The following is a 20,158-nucleotide window of genomic DNA, read 5'->3' on the forward strand; positions in this document are numbered from 1 at the left end:
TAAGTTCTTAGAACTAAAGTGTTTTAAGATCCTTATATTGTCTAGATCAATTCCATATTGGTAGAATCTATGTTGTAATTTTAAGGTAACTATTAACATAACATAACATAACAGTATTTAACAAAATCTAGTAAAAGGGAAAAAGAAAATGATTAAAACATTTTATCTAAAAGCAAGAAAGGAGAGGGGAGAAAAAGATGGCAGAGTAGAGGAAAGCTGCATTCCAACCACACCATGGCTCAGGACCAAAGCAGCAGGTGCACAGCTTCTCAGCGAGGTGATTTAAAAAAAAAAAGGTCTTCACTAAAACTCAACATTGGTCTCTTAAAGTAGCTTAGGACTCAGCTTGGTATAATAAACAAAGAAAAAAGAATATATTGGAGCTGATCAGGCGCTGTGGTGCAAATTCACCGCAGAGGAAGGAGGAACACAGTTTTGGTACAGAAAAACCTGAGATTAAAAAATGCCACCTAGCTGCACTGTGTACCTGTGCTTGAAAAGTGCACTCTGTATCTCAACTCATCTTGGAGAGCTAAGCAGGAGCCCCGGAGATCAGAAACAACAACAAACATAACCACAATATCCTGGCAGGCACCTATCCTGTAGCCTAGGCTGTGCCAGCGGACTGTGAGTGAAACAGTTGCTGAGTAGACTGTACCCAGAGAGATTCAAGTTGGAAGGGCAAAGGGGAGCCCAACTGGCTTCTCCTTTTTGAAGTGGTGCTTCTTGGCAGCAGAGAGTGGAGGATTGGCCTGGCCCCCTTGCCTCACAATTGGTTTTCTTGGTAGGGTAATAAGAACCAGATGCACATCAGAGATGGGCTACTGTCAAGCCCTACAGTTGGGTAGATTTAATCTCTCCAAAGCCAGTACCACCCAACAAAGCCCCTGAGTCTAGGTCAGACCTAAAGCCCACCTGCTGGAACTGCCCTCACAGAACTCTGCAGAAGCTGTACCCTGGGAGTGCACCAAACTGGTCTGAATGGACAAAATGCCAACTGACAGTACTTCCTCATTTATCCCAATTTATACTGGTGAGAAGGGAGGCTAAACCTTGTACCAAAAGGCTTCAATGTTAAGCCAATCCAACTGGCAGCTCAGACAGCAACATAAAAACAGGAAGGGGTTCACAATCCTCACCTCTTGCTCTATCAGTACATAACTCAAGAAGAACTGGAAAGAAAGACAGTTTTGACCACCTACATGGAGATAGTTCCTTTATTCTTCATTAATTTTTAAATTTATTTTATTATTCTTTCTTTGTATGTGCATATGTGTGTGAATTCTTGTTGTGCTGCTGATTGGTTCAGGGACATATATACATATACTTGTTTCTTTTTCTCTCATTTTTAACATTTTTAGAATGTAATTATTTTTTCCTAGAACTGTCTTTTGCAGGTTCAGGTTGGTTGGTTGGTTTTTTTATTTCATATTTTGGTTTGGTTTTGTATTATTTTCATTTATTTATTTCTCTTGTTTCTCTTTCTCCTACTAACAGCCAAATTCTATTGTTCTCTCTCCCGCTCTCTCAATACTTTGCTTCTTCTATTTTTTCTCCTTTTGTACAAACATCACCCGCTATATCTCTTCTGTAGTCTCTGTTCACTTTTTGAAACTGTAAACTCTTTTGAAACTTCTAACACATTGCTTTGCCCCTAATTAACTGTATTTTTACCATATTTCAGAACTAACTGGATTATATAATTCCTCCACCGCCCCTCACACTGATACTATCATTACTGCTGTGGATGATATATTTGACACCTGTTGAACTGCTTTAAAGCCAGTTCTAGTCGTTGTTATTGTTTTTACTGTTGTCAATTGCTGAACCACCATTCCTGTTTATTATTGTTGAAGATGTCATAGTAGGAACTAGGTATTTACTTTAACAATATGTCTTTTTATTTGGGGGGGTGGGGGGGTACTGGGGATTGAACTCGGGGCAATCGACCACTGATCCACATTCCCAAACCTATTTTGTACTTTATTTAGAGACAGGGTCTCACTGAGTTGCTTAGTGCCTCACTTTTGCTGAGACTGGCTTTGAAATTACAGTCCTCCTATCTCAGCCTGCTGAGCCGCTGGGATTACAGGTGTGCACCAACCACACCCAGCAACACTGTATCTTTTTTGCAAGGTTATTATTATTGTTTATTTCACCCTATTCTATGAGATGCTAGGAACCTACAGGAACACTAAAAGTTCACAGATCAGAGACTCTGCTGCTAGACTAAACATTCCATGACATTACTTCAACTCAAAGAAGTGAGGAGACAAAAGCCCCAAACCAAAAACCAGGACCCAAGGAGGAACAATCAGAGAGGGACCTCAGGTCCTACCTCCTGTTTTGATGTATGAGTAGATAAGTCCAAGAACAAATGAGATAATTACGAGAGAGAGAGAGAGAAATCCACCTCAACTGTCACAAGCCCAGACCTCTGAAAACATGAGGAAACAGACAAACAATCTCCCCCCAAAATTCACAATGCTCCAACAAAGAATCCCACTGATAGTGAGGTGGACACAAGCCCAGAGAAAATTACTTAAAAATTCATTATTAAAGTGTTCAATGAACTAAAAGAAGATCAAAGGAAGGAGTTAAGATAGCAATTAAAGGAGATGAAAGAATAAAGAAATAGAAATAGTGAAAAGAAACCAAGCAGAATTTCTAAAAATGAAAAGACTCAATCAATCAAATTAAAAACTCACTTGAAGGCATCACTAACAGATTAGAATGTGTAGAAAATAGAATCTCAGTTCTTAAATACAGAACTTCAGGCCCTGAAGACAGGGCATGTGATTTTAGGTACACAGAGTGCAATAAAGGAAAAGAAATTATAGAACATGACCAGAATATACAAGAAATCTGGGAAAACACTAAAAGACCACACCTGAGAATCATTGGGATAAAAGAGAAGATCAAGATACAAACTAAAAGGCAGCGGAGCACAACAGACACTAGTATGGCAATTTGTAAATCAATGGATGTGTAACTGATGTGAATCTGCAATCTGTGTATGGGGTGAAGGTGGGAGTTCATAACCCACTTGAATCAAAGTGTGGAATATGATACGTCAAGAAATTTGTAATGTTTTGAACAACCCACAATAAAAAATTTAAAAAAAAAATTAAGAAATATTTTTTAAAAATAAATAAAATAATTAAAAAGAAAAAAAAAAGATACAAACTAAAGACATAAAGAACATTTTAAATGATATAATTAAAGAAAACTTTTCACATATGAGAAATGAGATACACATCCAAGAGGCTTACAAGACCCAAATAGACCTAATCAAGTGAGAAGCTAACGTAGAAATGCCTAACGTAGAAAATAAAGAAAGAGGGGCTAGGATTGTGGCTCAGCAGTGGAGCTCTCTCTCGCCTAGCATGGGCGGGACCCAGGTTCGATCCTCAGCACAACATAAAAATAAATGCATTGTGTTGTGTCCATCAACACCTAAAAAATAAATATTAAAACAAAAAAAAAAAAGAAAGAAAGAATAGTAAAAGCTGCAAGACAAAAGCATCAGGTCACATTTAGGGGCAAACTAAAAAGGCTCACTTGTGATTTCTCAGCTCAGACTTTAAAATCAAGGAGGACCTGAAATGAGATATTCCAAGCCCTAAAAGGGAACAATTGCCAGCCAAGGTTACTATAGGAGCAAAGCTCAGTTTCAAATTTGAGGGGCAAATAAAACCTTTCCACAACAAGAATAAACTAAAAGAATTCATGAGCACTAAGCCAGCACTACAAAGACTACTCAAAGATAAACTGCACAAAGTAGAACTAAAAAACAATTCCCAAAGTCCAAAGAGTTCAATAGAAGAATAATCCATTAAATGAGAATCAAGACAGGTTAAAATATAGCAAAAAACCAAAATGGTAGGAAACCACAAACACATATCCATACTAATGCTGAATGTTAATGGTCTCAACTTCCCAATTAAAAGACACAGATTAGCAGAATGAGTCAAAAAATAAGATCCAACTATGTGCTGTTTACAAGAGACACATCTTATAGGAAAAGACATCCACAAGCTGAAGTTAAAAGGATGACAAAAATATTCATGCATATGGTATAAGAAAACAATCAGAAATAGCTAGTCTCATATTGAATAAGGCAGATTTCAAGTCAAAAGTAATCAGAAGAGAACAAGAAGGCCACTATATCCTTGTAAAGGGAACAATCCAACAAGAAGATAAAACAATAGTAAACATTTATGGCCTAAACGTCAACACAACCAATTATTAGGAAAAAATTCTCCATGACATTACATCCCACATAGACTGTGGCACAATACTACTAGATGGTTTCAATATACCCTTATCACAATAAAAAGGTCATAAAAGCATAAAATTAACAAAGATAGCTCCAATCCCAATAACACCACAAATAAATGGACCTAATGGATGTCTGTAGAATACCCCACTCCCAAAAAAGCTAAATTTATGTTCTTCTCAACTATGCATGGAACTTTTCCCAAAATAGATCATATGCTATGCCACAAAGTAAATCTTAGCAAATACAAAAAAAAAAAAAAACTGATATAATCCCATGTATCCTATCAGATCATAATGGAATAAAGCTAGAAATCAACAGCAAGAAAAATAATAGAAACCACATAAACATATGATGATTAAACACATGGAGATTGAAGAATGGATCAAAGAAGAAATGAGAACAGAAATCAAGAAATTCTTATAAGTGAATGAGAACAGAAATAGAACATATCAAAATCTCTGGGACAGCAAGAAACCAATTCTAAGAGGAAAATTTATAGCACTGAGTGTCTACATTAAAAATTAGAGAGATCCCAAATAAATGTTTATGCTTCAGCTCAAGGCCTTAGAAAAAGAACACACTAACCCCCAAACCAGTAGAAAACAGAAAATAATTAAGATCAGAATCAAAATCAATGAAATTGAGAATAAGAAAACACAATCAATGCAACAAAGAGTTGGTCCTTTGAAAAGATAAATAAGATTGACAAATCCTTAGCCAAACTACCCAAAAGAAAATGAGAAGACCCAAATCAACAAGATCAGACATGAAAAAGGATATATCACCACAAACCCTTCTGAAATTCAGAGGATTATCAGAACCTATTTTGAAAATATATACTCCAATAAGCTGGGAAATCTAGAAAACATCAACAAATTTCTAGATACATATGACCTGCCCAAATTGAAGCAGGAAGATATAGAAAACCTAAACAGACCAATATCACATTATTAAATTGAAACAGAAGTCAAAAGCCTTCCAAAAAAGAAAAGACCTGGGGCTGGGATTGTGGTTCAGCGGTAGAGTGCTTGCTTAGCCCCTTAGTACCACATAAATAAATAAATAAATAAAATGAAGGTATTATGTCCAACTACAACTAAAAGAATACTTAAAAAAAAAAAAAGCCCAGCACTTGATGGATTCTCAGATGAGATCTACTAGACATTTATAGAGAACACCAGTCTTTATTCCATGAAATTGAAAGAGAAGAAACACTCCCAATACATTTTATGAAGCCAGTGTAACCCTGATACCAAACTAGACAAAGACACACTAAGGAGAGAAAACTACAAACCATTATCCCTGATGAACACAGATGCAAAGATCCTTAATAAAATATTAGCAAATATTCAAAACCACATCAAAAAGATAATACAGGGACTTGGGCTGTGGCTCAGCAGTAGAACGCTGACCTACCATGTGCAAGGCACTGGGTTCAATCTTCAGCACCACATAAAATAAATAAATAAAATAAAGGTATTGTGTCCAACTACAACTAAAAAAAAAAATATTAAAAAAAAAAAAAGGCTGGGCATGGTGGTGCACACCTGTAATTCCATGACTCGGAAGACTGAGGCAGGAGGATTGAGAGCTCAAAGCCAGCCTCAGCAACTTAGTGAGGTACTTAGCAACTCAGTGAGACCCTATATCTAAATAAAATACAAAAAAAGGGCTGAGGACACGATCCAGTGGTTAAGTGCCCCTGGGTTCAATCCCCAGTACCAAAAAAAAAAAAAAAAAAGATAATACACCATGATGAAGTGGGTTTCATTCCATGGATGCAAATCTGGTTCAACATAAACAAAAAGTGTAATTCACCATTTAAGCAGAATTAAGGACAAAAATCACATGATCATCCCAATAGATGCAGAAAAGGCCTTTGATAAAATCCAATACCCTTTCATGTCAAAAATGATGTAGAGGGAGAGAGAAGGGAAATTGCATGGAAATGGAAGGAGACCCTCAGGGTTATACAAAATTACATACAAGAGGAAGTGAGGGGAAAGGGAAAAATAATACAAGGGGGAGAAATGAATGACAGTAGAGGGGGTAGAGAGAGAAGAGGGGAGGGGAGGGGAGGGGAGGGGGAATAGTAGAGGATAGGAAAGGCAGCAGAATACAACAGACACTAGTATGGCAACATGTAAATCAATGGATGTGTAACTGATATGATTCTGCAATCTGTATACGGGGTAAAAATGGGAGTTCATAACCCACTCGAATCAAAGTGTGAAATATGATATATCAAGAACTATGTAATGTTTTGAACAACCAACAATAAAAAAATTAAAAAAAATGATGTAGAAGCTAGGAATTGAAGAGATTTAACATCATAAAGGCCATTTTTGACAAACCCCAAATCAACATCATACTAAATGGAGGAAAAAAGTATTTCCTCTAAAATCAGGAAGAAGACAAGGCCATCCACTCTCACCACTCCTATTCAATATAGTCCTTGAAACATTAGCCAGAGTGATCAGGCAAGAAAAGGAAATCAAAGGGATACAAATAGGAAAAGTGAAACTACTTCTGTTTGCTGATAATATGATCCTGGAAGACCAAAAAAACTCCACCAGAAGACCTTTAGAGCTTATAAATGAGGTTAGCAAAGTAGTAGGATACAAGATCAACATGCATAAGTCAATAGCTTTTCTATATTCCAAAAATAGTTCAGCTGAGTAAGAAATCAGGAAAACCATCCTATTCACAATAACCTAAACAATAACAACAACAACAAAACTAAAATAAAAAAACAAAAAAACATGGTTGGGGTTGTCGCTCAGTGGTAGAGTGCTCGCCTGACATGTGTGAGGCCCTGGGTTCAATCCTCAGCACCACATACAAATAAATAAATAAAATAAAGGTATTGTATCCATCTACAAATAAAAACAACAACAACAACAAACCCCACCATCTTAGAAATTAAATCTAACCAAGGAGACAAAAGAGCTTTAAAACGAAAACTATGGAACACTGAAGAAAGAAACTGAAGAAGACCTTAGAAGATGGAAATACATTTCATGTTCTTAGATAGGAAAAATCAATATTGTCAAAATAGCCATAGCACCAATGCAATTCCCCATAGAAATACCATTAATAGTCTGCACAGAATTAGAAAAAACACTTCTTCAATTCACTTTTAAGAATAAGAGATTCAGAGTAGCCAAAGCAATACTAAGCAAAAAAAGAAAAGCAGGAAGCATCACAATGCCTCATCTGAAATTATACTATAGAGCTGTAATAACAAAAACAGCATTGTATTGGCATCAAAACAGACATAAAGACCAATGGAATAGAACAGAAGTCACCCCGACAATTCCACATACCTACAGCTGTCTGACATTTGACAAAGGTGCCAAAAATATATTATGGAGAAAAGACAGTGTTTTTAACAAATGATGCTGGGAAAACTAGATAACTCTATCTAGTTATGCAAATCTGGTTCAACATAAACAAATCATTCCATCATTGTAGAAAGTTCTAATGTCATAGGCAATGACAACTTCTATGTTAGTATTTCTAGCCTAAATTTTTCTCCTGAGAAATGAAATTAGAACCCCTATTTCTCTCCCTGTACAAAACTCAAATCAAAATGGATCAAAGACTTGGGAATTAGACCAGAAACTTTACAAATGATAGAAGAAAACACAGGGTCAACACTCCACCATATAGATGCTGGCAAGTCACCTTAACAAGATCCCCCAAAATGCAAGAAAGAATTATCAACTGGGATGCCATTAAACTAAAAACTTCTGCACAGAAAAGGAAATGATGAGTGAGAGAGCCTACAGAATGGGAGAAAATCCTCTGATAGGGGATTAATTTCCAGAATATACAAAGAACTCAAACCCCTCAACACAACCTAATTAGTAAATGGGCAAAAGAAAAACAGCATCTCAATAAAAGAAACACAAAAGGACAATAAATATATAAAAAATGTTCAACATCTCTAGCAATTAGGGAAATGCAAATCAAAACTACACTAAAATTTCCTCCCACTCTAGTCAGAATGGCAATGATCAAGACCATGAAAGATAATAAATGCTGGCAAAGTTGTGGGGGAAAAGATACACTTGAACATTGTTGCTTTGGAAAGCAGTACAGAAATTCCTCAAAAAACTAGGGGTGAAACCACCATATGATCCAGTTATCCCACTCCTTCGTATTTTCCCAGAAGACCTAAATTTGGCATATAGCCACCTCAATGTTTATAGCAGCACAATTCACAATACTAAATTATGGGATCAATCTAGATGCCTGTCAACAGATGAACACATTAAGAAATTGTGATATATATATATACATATATATATATATATATACACATATATATATATATATACACACACACACACACACACACACACACATAGAAGTTCTACTCAGAAAAAAGAAAGAAAGAAAAAGAAGAAGAAGAAAATTATCATTTACTGGTAAATGATGGAAATGGAGAATATCATGCTAAGTGAAATAAGCCAACTTATCAGAAACTTAAAGACAGCATATTTTCTCTCATATATGGAAGCTAGACTAAAATAAGGAAAAGAGTGAGGGGAGGACACAAAGAACCAATCAAATATAAAACAATCAAATATAAAATAATAGATGAGCAAAAGGAAGTCTAATAGAATAGAGGAAGAAGAATGGAAGAGGGGAAGGCAAAGAAGGGATCATGAACTGAAATCAATTTCCTTGCATGTATGAGTTTGTTGGGATGAACCCAAGTACTATGTATAAGTATAAAGCTCTGATAAAAAATATTTTTAAAAAGCAAAAAGGTGAAAATTAAAATAGATGAGAAAAAAAGAAAGCCCAAGATAAGTAAGATCCTCTTATTCTTTCTCAAATGTATGCTAACATGTCTATCTTTCCTATCACTACACAGAAGTTGTTTTTCTGGATCATCAATGACCCCCATATTGATAAATGACTCAATGGTCATTTCTTAGTCTGTAAAAATTGACCTATCAGAAATATTTGCTTACAGGGATCACTCTCCATCTCCATGATCAAAGAGATTCACTAGGCATCTAGGTTTTCTACCTATCTCACAGGTCCCTCCTACTTCTCTTGTCTCCTTTACTGTTTGTTCCTCATCTCTTAGATCTCTTTGAAGTTGCAAAATTCCAAGATTCAGTCTTTTCCATCTACTCTCAATCTCTTCATAATTTTACCCAGTCTCATGGTTTTAATACCACTGTTTGTGTTGCCCAATAAGGTAGCTACTAATCACATGACTAAATTTAAATTATGTAAAATTAAATAAAGTTAAAAATTTAGTACCTCAGTCATAATAGTTACATTTGAGGTACTCAATAGCCACTTCTAGCTACCATATTAGACAATATTAGACAATGTAGAAATAAAACATTTTCATCATTGTAGAAAGTTCTATTGACATAGGCAATGACAACTTCCATGTTAATATTTCTAGCCTAAATATTTCTCCTGAATATCAGACTTACATAGTAAACTGGCTACTCAACATCTTTACCTGGATGTAATATACAACTCAAAACTAACATGTCTAAAAATTTATTTTCTTCTTCCAAAATTACCCCACCCATTGTTTTCCTCATTTCAGTTGTTGGAATCTTTTCCTAGTTGCTTAGGCTAAAGTTCTTGAAATCATACATCACTTCTGTTTCTCAGTCTGCATTCAATCCATTAACAAACTTATTGGTTTTTCCTTCAAATATATCCAGAATTTGACCACCATCATTACTTACCAAGTTACTACAACTGCTTTTAAAAGAGCTCCCTGCTTCTACTTTTTTTTCCCTATAGTCTATGTTCCAGACAGCAAGTAAAGAATTGTGGAGAGATGTAATAAGGAATATGACCTCATCCAACTATTTGTTACATTTGGTGGGAGTACACTGGCACCCAAAGGGCAGAAATCAGGGATGCTGCTAAACATCCTACAATGCATAGGACAATCTCCTTCCAAAAAAAAAAAAAAAAAGATAATTCTAAGGCTGAGAGAACTTACTCTAGAGGGAAAATAGGAGATTGTGATTAGGGGGCCTTATATGGAAATGACAGCATTTCATTTCTTTAACTTGATTCTAGATACATGGCTTTTTGCTTTATAATTATTCTCGTCTATCTATCTTCTCTCTCTCCCTAAACTCCCCCCACACTATACACACACATACCTTTATGCACTTTTTTGTATATATATTTCATAATAAAAAATGCAGAGAGAACTGAGTAAGATTTAGCTCAGTGGTAGAGCATTTGCCTAGCTTGTGCAAGGCTCTGGGCTTATTCTCTCCATCAAAACCAAGACAAATGACATACCTTTATTCCTCACTTTGTAAGTTACTATTATAATATTCATTTTATACATAAGAATATAAGGCCCAGAGAAGAGAAGCAACTAATCAAAGTGTTAGAATCAAACTGAGGCAGTCTTACTCCAGAACCTGCACTGTTTGCCCCATATGCTGCACTATCTATCCTGTTCTTTCTCTTTGCGTTTCACTTTCTTCTGTTTGTTACTGCCCAGACCATTTAAAAATCACAGTTTCATTGTTGTTGTATTTGTTGAATGGATAATTATGTCAACTTATCCTAATTTTCCAGATGTCACATTTATAGAAGGATAGAAATAAAATTTTTGAATCAGAAATCCTGTATTTACCACTTACTACCTGTATAATCTAGCATTAATTATTGAACCAGTTTAATTAATTATTAGTTATTAATTATTTGAGATGATTATTAATAACACCCATCTCACTGGGTTGTCAGAGAATTAGCATACTACCTTTACCAGTTTTCAAGAAAATAAATGTCTAGGTATATTATTATGATTCTCAAATACCAAATGAAAATACTTGGTTTTTAACAAACGTAGCCTTTTAAGGTCTTTTTCCTCTTTTTTTGTACTTCTGCAGATGGAACTCAGAGCCTCAGGTGTACTAGTACTAGATAGGCACTCTACCACTAAGTCACATCCACATGCCCCACCTGAGATCTACCCTTTTTTTAAAGTGAAAAATTCTTCAATAATGAACAGTTATGCAAATGTTAATCTGCCATTGATTTTGAGATTCAGAAGCCAGTAATGATGTTTTTCTTTCTCTGTTTCTTTCCTTTTCTTTCCCCTTTCTACTTTATTGCTTGATATTTAAACTAGTAAAAACCCTCATTTAATTTAGTCCTATTGGTGACAAACAAATGTTAAAGAAAAATGTGAAAGCAGTACCTTATGAAAGTAATATTTCAAAACAATAGAGGGGCTGAAGGTATAGCTGGTAGAGCACTTGCCTAGTATGCATGAGGCCCTGGGTTTGATCCTCAGTGGCAGAATAATAATATAAGGATAATACAAGGAACTTGGGAATAACTTAATCCTGAAAATCAACTTTTTTTTTTTTTTTTTTGAGATAAGGTCTTCCTAAGCTACCCAAGTGAGCCTGCCCAAATTTCCAAATCTTGTGCTGCCTAGGTGGACCTAACTAAATTTTTACCTTGCCCTAATCTTGCTTATCTTTGAGGAGAGGAGGCCAAAGGCCAGAAGTCCTCTTCAGGTAGGCTAGCTAAAACTTGTTAGATCTAAGCGCTGCCAGAGCTACAGCCAGCCAATCTCTAACTTCATTTCATCTGCAAGCTAAATGACAACCCCCCACCCCCTCATGATAGTTGATAGTTGCCATGACCCAAACCAGAAAGAATCATAAAGAAACGAAATGAAGTGGTGTCTGAATTCCTGGAAACTCTTTGCCTAGTCCCAGAAAAGACATAAATAAGCCCTCCCTTTTATTAGCTTCTCCCTTCCCCTCATTTTTCTCCCTAAATCTATACACTCCCAATACCCAACGAAGAGGAAGTTGGTATAGGAGTTTATCTCCCACTTCTATTCTTGGCCAAGAATAAAGGTCTTCTTCACTGCTCAGTCAGTGCTTGGTCTTGCTATTGGTTCCACAATTCCAAGAGAGAAAAGGGACCTAAACTTTTGGAATCAAAAATTAGTAATATGCAGGTTGGTTTTAAACTCCTAGGCTCAAGTGATCCTCTTGCCTCAGCTTCCCCCAAGTAGCAGGGACTACAAGCATATATCACCATGTCTGGCTAAAATACATAAAAAAAATTTATATCTCTAAGTTCATATCTATAAACATTTAGAACCATGGCAAATACTACTCTGTATCAGAGCTTGTTATTATTATTTCTGAACTTAATAAAACTAAGCCTAATGTAACTCTATTTTGCAAGGAGGAAAACAACCTATATATTAAGTTGCTAAAAAATGCTAGAGGGCTGGGGGTGTAGCTCACTGGCAGAATGCTTGCCTGGCATGTGCAAGGCCGTGGGTTCAATCCCCAGTATCATTAAAAAAAAAGAAAAAAATGCTAGAGAAAGAACCGTATTATTCCTTAACCCCAAATTGCTTAAAAAAAAAAAAAATCTTCAGAAAGATTTGTTTATATTATACACAATGATTAAGCTTATTAAGTAGTGCCTGAATCTTACTCTTGGCTCTGTGTTTGCCAACTGTCACTTTGGACAATTTATTTAAATTCCTTAAGATTCACCAGTTTGGAGGATAATAAAATTATGAGTCTTACCGGGTTTAATATTTAAATGCAATAATATATGTAAGGTGCCTGATACACAGTGAATATATATATAAAAAAAAGCTATCATTTTCATTATGAGTTTGGCTCTTCAAAAGTAACTATAAAAGAAATCTGCATTGGCTTACTTCAGGCCTGAATAAAATCAGCTAACATACATTCATATCCTTAGTACCATGGGAGTGAACTCAGCAAGGTTAAAAAAAAAAAAAAAATTAAATGGGGGCTGGGTTGTGGCTCAGTGGTAGAGCGCTTGCCTCGCACTGGTGAGGCCCTGTGTTCAATCCTCAGCAGCACATTTAAAAAAAAAAAAAATTAAATAAAGATATTGTGTCCCTCTACAACTGAAAAAAAAAAAAAAATTAAATGGTTGACCATCATAAAATGAATGAACTGCCACAAACAGAAGAATACTAACGGAAAATAATTTATTTCTGAAGAAGAAAATGGTACCATATTAGAGGAAAACTCAAGGAAAAAAAAAAACCAAAAACAAATCGATGGAAAGGCAGTAGGAGATGGAAATATAGAAATAAATTTTACTTATTGAATGCCTCCTCCTGGCCTAATGGCTTACCTGGTATTGTTTAATTCCAATTAATCATTAGAATTTGGGAAATAAGTTTCATCTTCATATTGAAAACAGACAAAGAAAGAAAAGAAATTGAAGGTCAGAGAAGAAATTTGTCCTAAAATCACTTAGCTAATAAAGTTTGGGATAAAAACAAGTCACTCTGATCTGATCCCAAATGTTTTTTCTACTTGATATATGCCTCAAGAAAGAATAAGATTACCTAAAAGACAAAAGAAACATCTATAAATCAGTTCTTTCTTTTTCTATTTTCCTTCTTCTTTTTTAAAAAACAAATCTATTTGTAAATAAAAAAGAGCAATAAGGGGCTGGGGCTGTAGCTCAGTGGTAGAACACTTGTCTCACATGTGTGCACTGGGTTCTATCCTCAGTACCACATAAAAATAAATAAATAAAGATACTGTGTTCACACACACAAAAAAATTCAGTCTACTGTTATATCTTTAAAAAAAGAACAACAACAAATAAAAAAAAAGCACAATAATATATAAAATGGCAAATAGTCTTAAATTATTTAAAACACAGCTGGGACTAGGATGATTGAAAATGCATGCCTGGGTATCCAGACAGCAATTTGAACACAATGAAGTTTGTTTTCTTGAAGTCAACTAGTTTAGATGAATCTATTTCCTATTGCAAACTTTTTTGTCTCAAGGTTAGGTATTCTTTAGGCAGCAACAACGCTTCTAGTGGCAGTGAAACAGGAAAAGGACAATAGCCAAGTAGAGTAGCAAAAAGATACCTTCTTAAACAACTGTAGAAATAGATGGCTACTCTTCAAAATTTACTTTGTAACCAATATACTCTGCCACATAATTTAATATGAGAATGTGACTGAGTTTAGAGAGACTAGATCCTTTTAACTCCTGAAGATTATATTTTAACTACAGAGTGAATGCTAGGAAAACAGGAAAGAGAAATTTAGAAAGATCCTGGAATTTCAGTCAGCCTTACCAAAAAATAATAATCAAGGATAGGAAAATTTAAGTGTTATTCAGGAATTAAAATAAAGGTTCCAGTTTATTAATATATGAATATTTGTTTTGAACAAGCCTGAAATTTTGTGCCATAGTAAAATTATTTATTTCAAGGAAGCAGAAAACTGACAATATCTTAGCAATTTAAGTAATTAAAGTTGAGGAGTCCAAAGTTCCTGGTGCCTTTTAATCAAATATTTAATAATTTTCAAGTAAATATGATGAACTTGAAAGGAAACTGGTAATTTTCAGTTGCCTCAATTAGCCTGAATGTCAGATTTCCCTAGAATGTTGTTTAAAAGCAATTTAATGCCTTTTTTAAATGTCTTGATAAGAACTATAAAATATTTTGGAGTATGATAAATTAGGTTGAGAGGTGAATTAGAGTTCCTTAGCTATTATTATATAGATGATAATGCAGAAAAGTCTATCAACGATTAACTAAAATGCTAAATACTCTTCCAGTATTTATTTGCCATAGATATAACACTGCTATGATTTTTGGTAAATATGCAAGTTGTCATAAACAGACATATTCACTTCAATATTTCATTAAATATTTTAGCTTTAAAACAAAGTCACAGATGTGAGACTATTAAGTCAAAGCTAAGTCAACCAATAAGGAGTTCCTAATTGTTTAAGATTGGTTTAAAATGGAGTCCTACTATGGTTTGCATATTTGTATTCCCTCCAATATTCATAATGGAACTTAATTGCCAATGTTATGGTGTTAAGAAATGGGGCCTGAGCCAGGCACTGTGGTGCATGCTTGTAATCCCAGGGGCTTGGGAGGCTGAGGCAGGAGAATTGCAAGTTCAAAGCCAGCCTCAGGAACTTAGTGAGGCGCTAAGCAACTCACTGAGACCTTGTCTCTAAATAAAATACAAAAAAGGGCTGGGGACATGGTTCAGTGGTTAAGCGCCCCTGAATTTAATCCCCAGTACCAAAAAAAAAAAAAAAGAAGAAGAAGAAGAAGAAGAAGAAGAAGAGGGGCCTGCCAGGCACAGTGTCATAGACCTGTTGTCCCACCTATTTGGAAGGCTGAGACAGAAGAATCACTTGAGTCCAGGAGTTTGAAGCTAGCCTGGACAACAGGACAACAGGAAGGGACCCCTTGTCTCAAAAAAAAAAGGAGATGAGATGACTAAGTATTAGTCCTTATAAAAGGGCCAAAGGGAACTAGGTAGGCCCCTTTTTACCCTTCTATCCCTTCTAACATGGGACACACATGTATCAATTTGCAATAGAATACCAACAAATTTAACTATGGACCCATCACACAATTATTTATATGTTCTTTCTCAAAGGCTAAAAATTTAGTCTTCTGGAATACATATGTGTTCCATGGTAGAAGGGAGAGAAATATACCAAGAAGGCATCATTTTAGAAGGCTCTCACAAACATTGAATCTGACTGTACCTTGATCTTGACTTCGTGCTCCAAGAACTGTTAAATATAAACTTGTTATTTATAAAATATTAAATTTGAGGTATTTCTTAGAGCAGTATGAACCAAGTGAGATAGGTCCCAATAAGAAATCAATGGTTTACCAGATAAATGTGATAACTTGAAATGTTATTTAAAATGCTGATGCCTTTAATGAAGCACTTATCCTCTTCAAAAAGACATAGAGAGGGGCTGGGGTTGTAGCTCAGTGACAGAGGAAGGGAGTTAGGTAAATTTGCCACAAATCTTTCAATTATGGACTTATACAGAAGAAAACACATATGCCATAACAGAAATACAGGCCTGGTAGAAAATTTTAACCTCTTAATCCTTTTTTAAAACTTTAATGGCATTATATCTTTTTTTTTTTTCTTTGTTTCTTTCTTCTTTCTGGTACTGGGGATGGAATCCAGGACCTTAAGCATGCTAAGCAAGTGCTCTACCTCTCAGATACATTCCCAGCCCTATTCTTCTAAAAAAATATTATAGAGTATCATTTTAATTTGCAATTCAGGTTGGTATTCCTATCTTTCTGTGCTAATTTTACCCATTATTGTAAATATTTAGGGTATTATAAAATAAATTTAAAAATCACTATTAACAGCAATTTTTATGTATGTAACTGCAATAGACAGTACTTAAGATTATGAGGGGAAAAAACGATTTTCTAACTGTTCTCAGAGCTCTAAAGGGCATAAATAGGAAAGGAAAGGTAAACTTTGTTTTCTTGGAGGCATAGAAACTATAGGTGCTATCTTTGCTATCAACCTTTTATCTTCATATGAAGAATTGTAGTTGTTTAAGGCAGAAATTTTTCTTAAAGTTACGTATTTAGGGTTACTTTGAACTACTGAAAAGTTTAAATAAAAGCCTTTCCCCTGAGCAGTTGTCTATTATTCTGTATATGTCAATTCAATATCATGTCCCACAAAGGCATTAAAAAGAAAAAGGCAAGCTGGGCTTGGTGGTGCACAACTGTAATCCCAGCGAGTAGGGAGGCTGAGCCAGGCGGACTGCAAGTTCCAGGTCAGCCTCAATAACTTAGGGAGCCCCTCAGCAACTTAGCAAGACGATGTTTCAAAATAAAATCGGACTCAGGACTTGGCTCAGTGGTTAAGCGGCCCTGGTTTCAAAAAAAAAAAGAGGGGGTGTACTCAGTGTGTGGCTCAGGGGTAGAGAGCTTGCCTAGCATGCATGAGGCCCTAAGTTCTATCTTCAGCATCGTGAAACAGAAAAACAACTTACTACTAAATTATTTAATAGTGTAACGACACAAAAAGATCCCCAGAGATTAAGAAAAAAGGAAAGGGTGCGCCTTAGAGTTTGCAAATCTACTGTTCTCACTGTCCGACTCATGACAATGAGGTTTTAGTCAATTTGGCCGCTAACTGGCTGTCTGGTGATGAATGGGTTCCTCTAACTCGGGGGAATCTCAGTTTTCTCATCTGTAAAGTGAGGCGAATGCTCTTGGCCAGATGTTCTCCCAGCTCCAGTATTCTTAGACAGCTAACATACCAAGCCACCCACTATCAGGATACTCAACTGGCACTAGTCAATCTCGTGACAAGCGTGCGAAGCGCTTACCAGCGATGGCCCCCCAAGCCATCTGTGGTCCTAGCTCAAGGCGAAAAGGGGCTTCCGTCCTTAAACCCTGGCGCCAGCTATTCCCTACTCTGAAAAGAGAAGGGTACTCGGTTCCTGCAAAACCCCAACTCACCTTCTCTCACTTGGGGGTCAAGATGTTCATCTGCCTTACCACTTAACACTTGCCTTTTCCCCAAGGCTTCAGTAGACGCCCGCTTCCTCTCCCGGGGGCTCCCTGACTTTACTGCTCTCCAGCCCGTGAGGAGGCGAGGAGCGCGCGCAGCCTCCAGGGAGCAGCCTCCGCGGCCCGGGATTTGGCTTCGCGGCTCCCCCAAGAAGCTGCTGTGCCGACTCGCCACACCAAAAAACTACCGCAGGTGACAGCCGGCTTCGGCGCAAGGTCAGCCCTCCCTGCCGCCTCCCGTCCGCTCCCTGTCCACCCTCCGGAGGGGATAATTTGTTTGCAAGATCAGAAACGTGCTCTACCTGAGCAGGCCAGCTGGACGGGAAAGCGTAGACCCTTTTCCAAACCCTCGCAATTCGCGGCCGCCGGACTATTAGTCACCCAAACAGGAAGAGGCAATGCCTTGGGCCGCGGGGACCGGCGGGCAATGGAGTTCTGTGTGCGCCGGACCGGCGGCCTCTGTCAAAGCTCGGCCGCCGCGGACTACGACTCCCAGAAGGCCCTGCGGCCGTGCGCTTCTCCGGCGGAGCCGGGTCGGCGTCGGGAGAAGCGCGCCCCGCGCGCAGGTGTGCGGTCCGGCGGGCGCTCGAGTCTCCAGGGCACCTGGGAGGAGAGGCGCGGCCTCCTGTCGTATTTACAACCTCGGAGAAAAATCGTTGATGGGCAGTCCCCACGTCGGGCTGACCTCCCTTTGTCTGTCTTCTCAGGCTTTCGCGGCTGTTTTTGTACTATGTGGTCACGTGCTTGGACCTTACAGAAACCTATCGGACCTGGGTTTGAAAAAAAAAAAGAATAGAAATTAAGAAAGGGAACCAAATAGAATTGCTGAGTTGTCCATCTTATAGACATTTAGGTTGGTTTTCTATGTATTGATAAATTAGTCTCTAAACTAAAAGACTTTGGGGGGATTTTAGCCCCCTTCTTCCCAGCAGATTTCCCAAAGCCAACGCAAATAAATATACAACCTAGGTAAAAATAATGTGATTGTTAGAAAAGTCAGCTGAGAGTAAATCCGTGAAAACCATATGGCAACCCCTAAGCCCTTCCTACATAGGCAGCCAGTGGCTCATAGAAATAAACCAGCAAAAACCAAAAAACAACAACAAACCCCAAGCAAACAAAAACCCCAAACCAACAATACGTGCTGTAATGTCATCAAGAACTAAATTTAAAAATCCATTTAACAAATAGCACTGAATGTCAAGTATTTTACATATATTTCCTTTTAAGCCATTATCACAATTTTGTAAGTGTATATTATCTCTGTCACAGGTAAAGAAACCGTCTTAAACCAGGCACTGTGGTGGCAGATGCCTGTAATCCCAGGTACTGGGGAGACTGAGGCAAGAGAATGGAAAATTTGAGACTAGCCTAGGCAGCATGGCTAGACCCCATTTCAAAGAAAACACCCCCCCCACACACACACAAAAAAAGTCTTAAAAGAATTTAAGTGATTTGCCAAGGCTAAACACCTTTCAAGTGGCAAAATATCTGTAATTCAAAAATTAAGGTCTTATCCCAAAGCCTGTGTTTTCAAACTTTATCAAATACTGGCTCTGTTATTGAGGACCTAATGAATGCAACGTAGGTGATTTTGTGTATGTTGCCTTTAAGAAAGATAAAAGTTACTTTGTTGATGATGTCTAAATAGTGCTTTTGCAACTGTTCTCTGGCCCTGCTTTCAAATCAACATTACATTCTTTTGCTAGCTTCAGTGATAGCAAAATTTTCTTATTCTCTGCATTCCAGACTGAGAAAAATAAGATGGGGAAGTTCAGAAGTAAGTGATATGGAGTGTTGTCCACAAAAGCAGCAAGTAGGGAACTTGGTAACTTTGTCCATAAAGGCAATGAATAAGCTGGCAAAACTATTGGAATCGCCTTTTTTTTTTTTTTTTTTTGAAACTAGAAATAATGATTTTTAAAAATCTTACAACAGCCAGAGAAATACTGGGGGAAAAACCTACTGAATTTTGGTCAGAGCTCTATGGTCATCTACTCCCCAGGTTGGTGGCTTTGAAGATGGCAGCCCACATTCCTGATGTAGTTGTATGTTTTGACCTGTCTGGTGGTTCCTTGAAGGTTCAGCTAAGGGCTTGTCTTAGTTTCATCTGCTTCAGCACTTCCCTAGGGCAGTGTTTGTCAAAAACATTAAAACACACACACATCAGCTGTTGCCACAGGTTGCAGAGAGGGCAGTTGAAGCAAGAAATAAACAGACCAATAATACTGGGAAGAAAGAAGCTGAGGAAGGAGTTTCTTGAGGGAATAAGGGCTCTGAAAAGCTTCCTTTGATTCTGGAGAATCTAGAAAGCCATACACATGTCCTGATCTGGAGGTATGCTCAGAAAAGACCCCAAAACATTTGTCTGACTCACCTTCAGGCTATATGCAAGTTCAGTGAAGGCTAAAGCTGTGTTGTAAGTTGCCTGGCTATCCCAACACATAGTTAATTGTCAAAGGCTGACAGTGTTTTCTTGTATTTGGCTATTTATCTTTTTTGGCTCTA

At 37.0% G+C, this 20,158-nt stretch overlaps 1 protein-coding gene across 3 annotated transcripts in view; it reads right to left on the bottom strand.

The window, feature by feature from the left end:
• Slc38a9 (solute carrier family 38 member 9) overlaps positions 1–18,109 on the bottom strand; it is a 111,389-nt gene extending 93,280 nt beyond the window's left edge. For all 3 annotated transcript variants that reach the window (XR_006854386.2, XM_046456283.2, XM_058583123.1), the window contains exon 1: positions 17,953–18,109. The gene's annotated coding sequence lies outside the window, so the exon portion shown is untranslated. The remainder of the gene's footprint in view (positions 1–17,952) is intronic.
• Positions 18,110–20,158: the final 2,049 nt, after the last annotated feature.

Source organism: Marmota monax, unplaced genomic scaffold, assembly GCF_021218885.2.
Source record: "Marmota monax isolate L192 unplaced genomic scaffold, Marmota_monax_Labrador192_F-V1.1 WCK01_AAM20220418_F8-fsc00037, whole genome shotgun sequence".
In the NCBI taxonomy this organism is placed as follows: Eukaryota; Metazoa; Chordata; class Mammalia; order Rodentia; family Sciuridae; genus Marmota; species Marmota monax.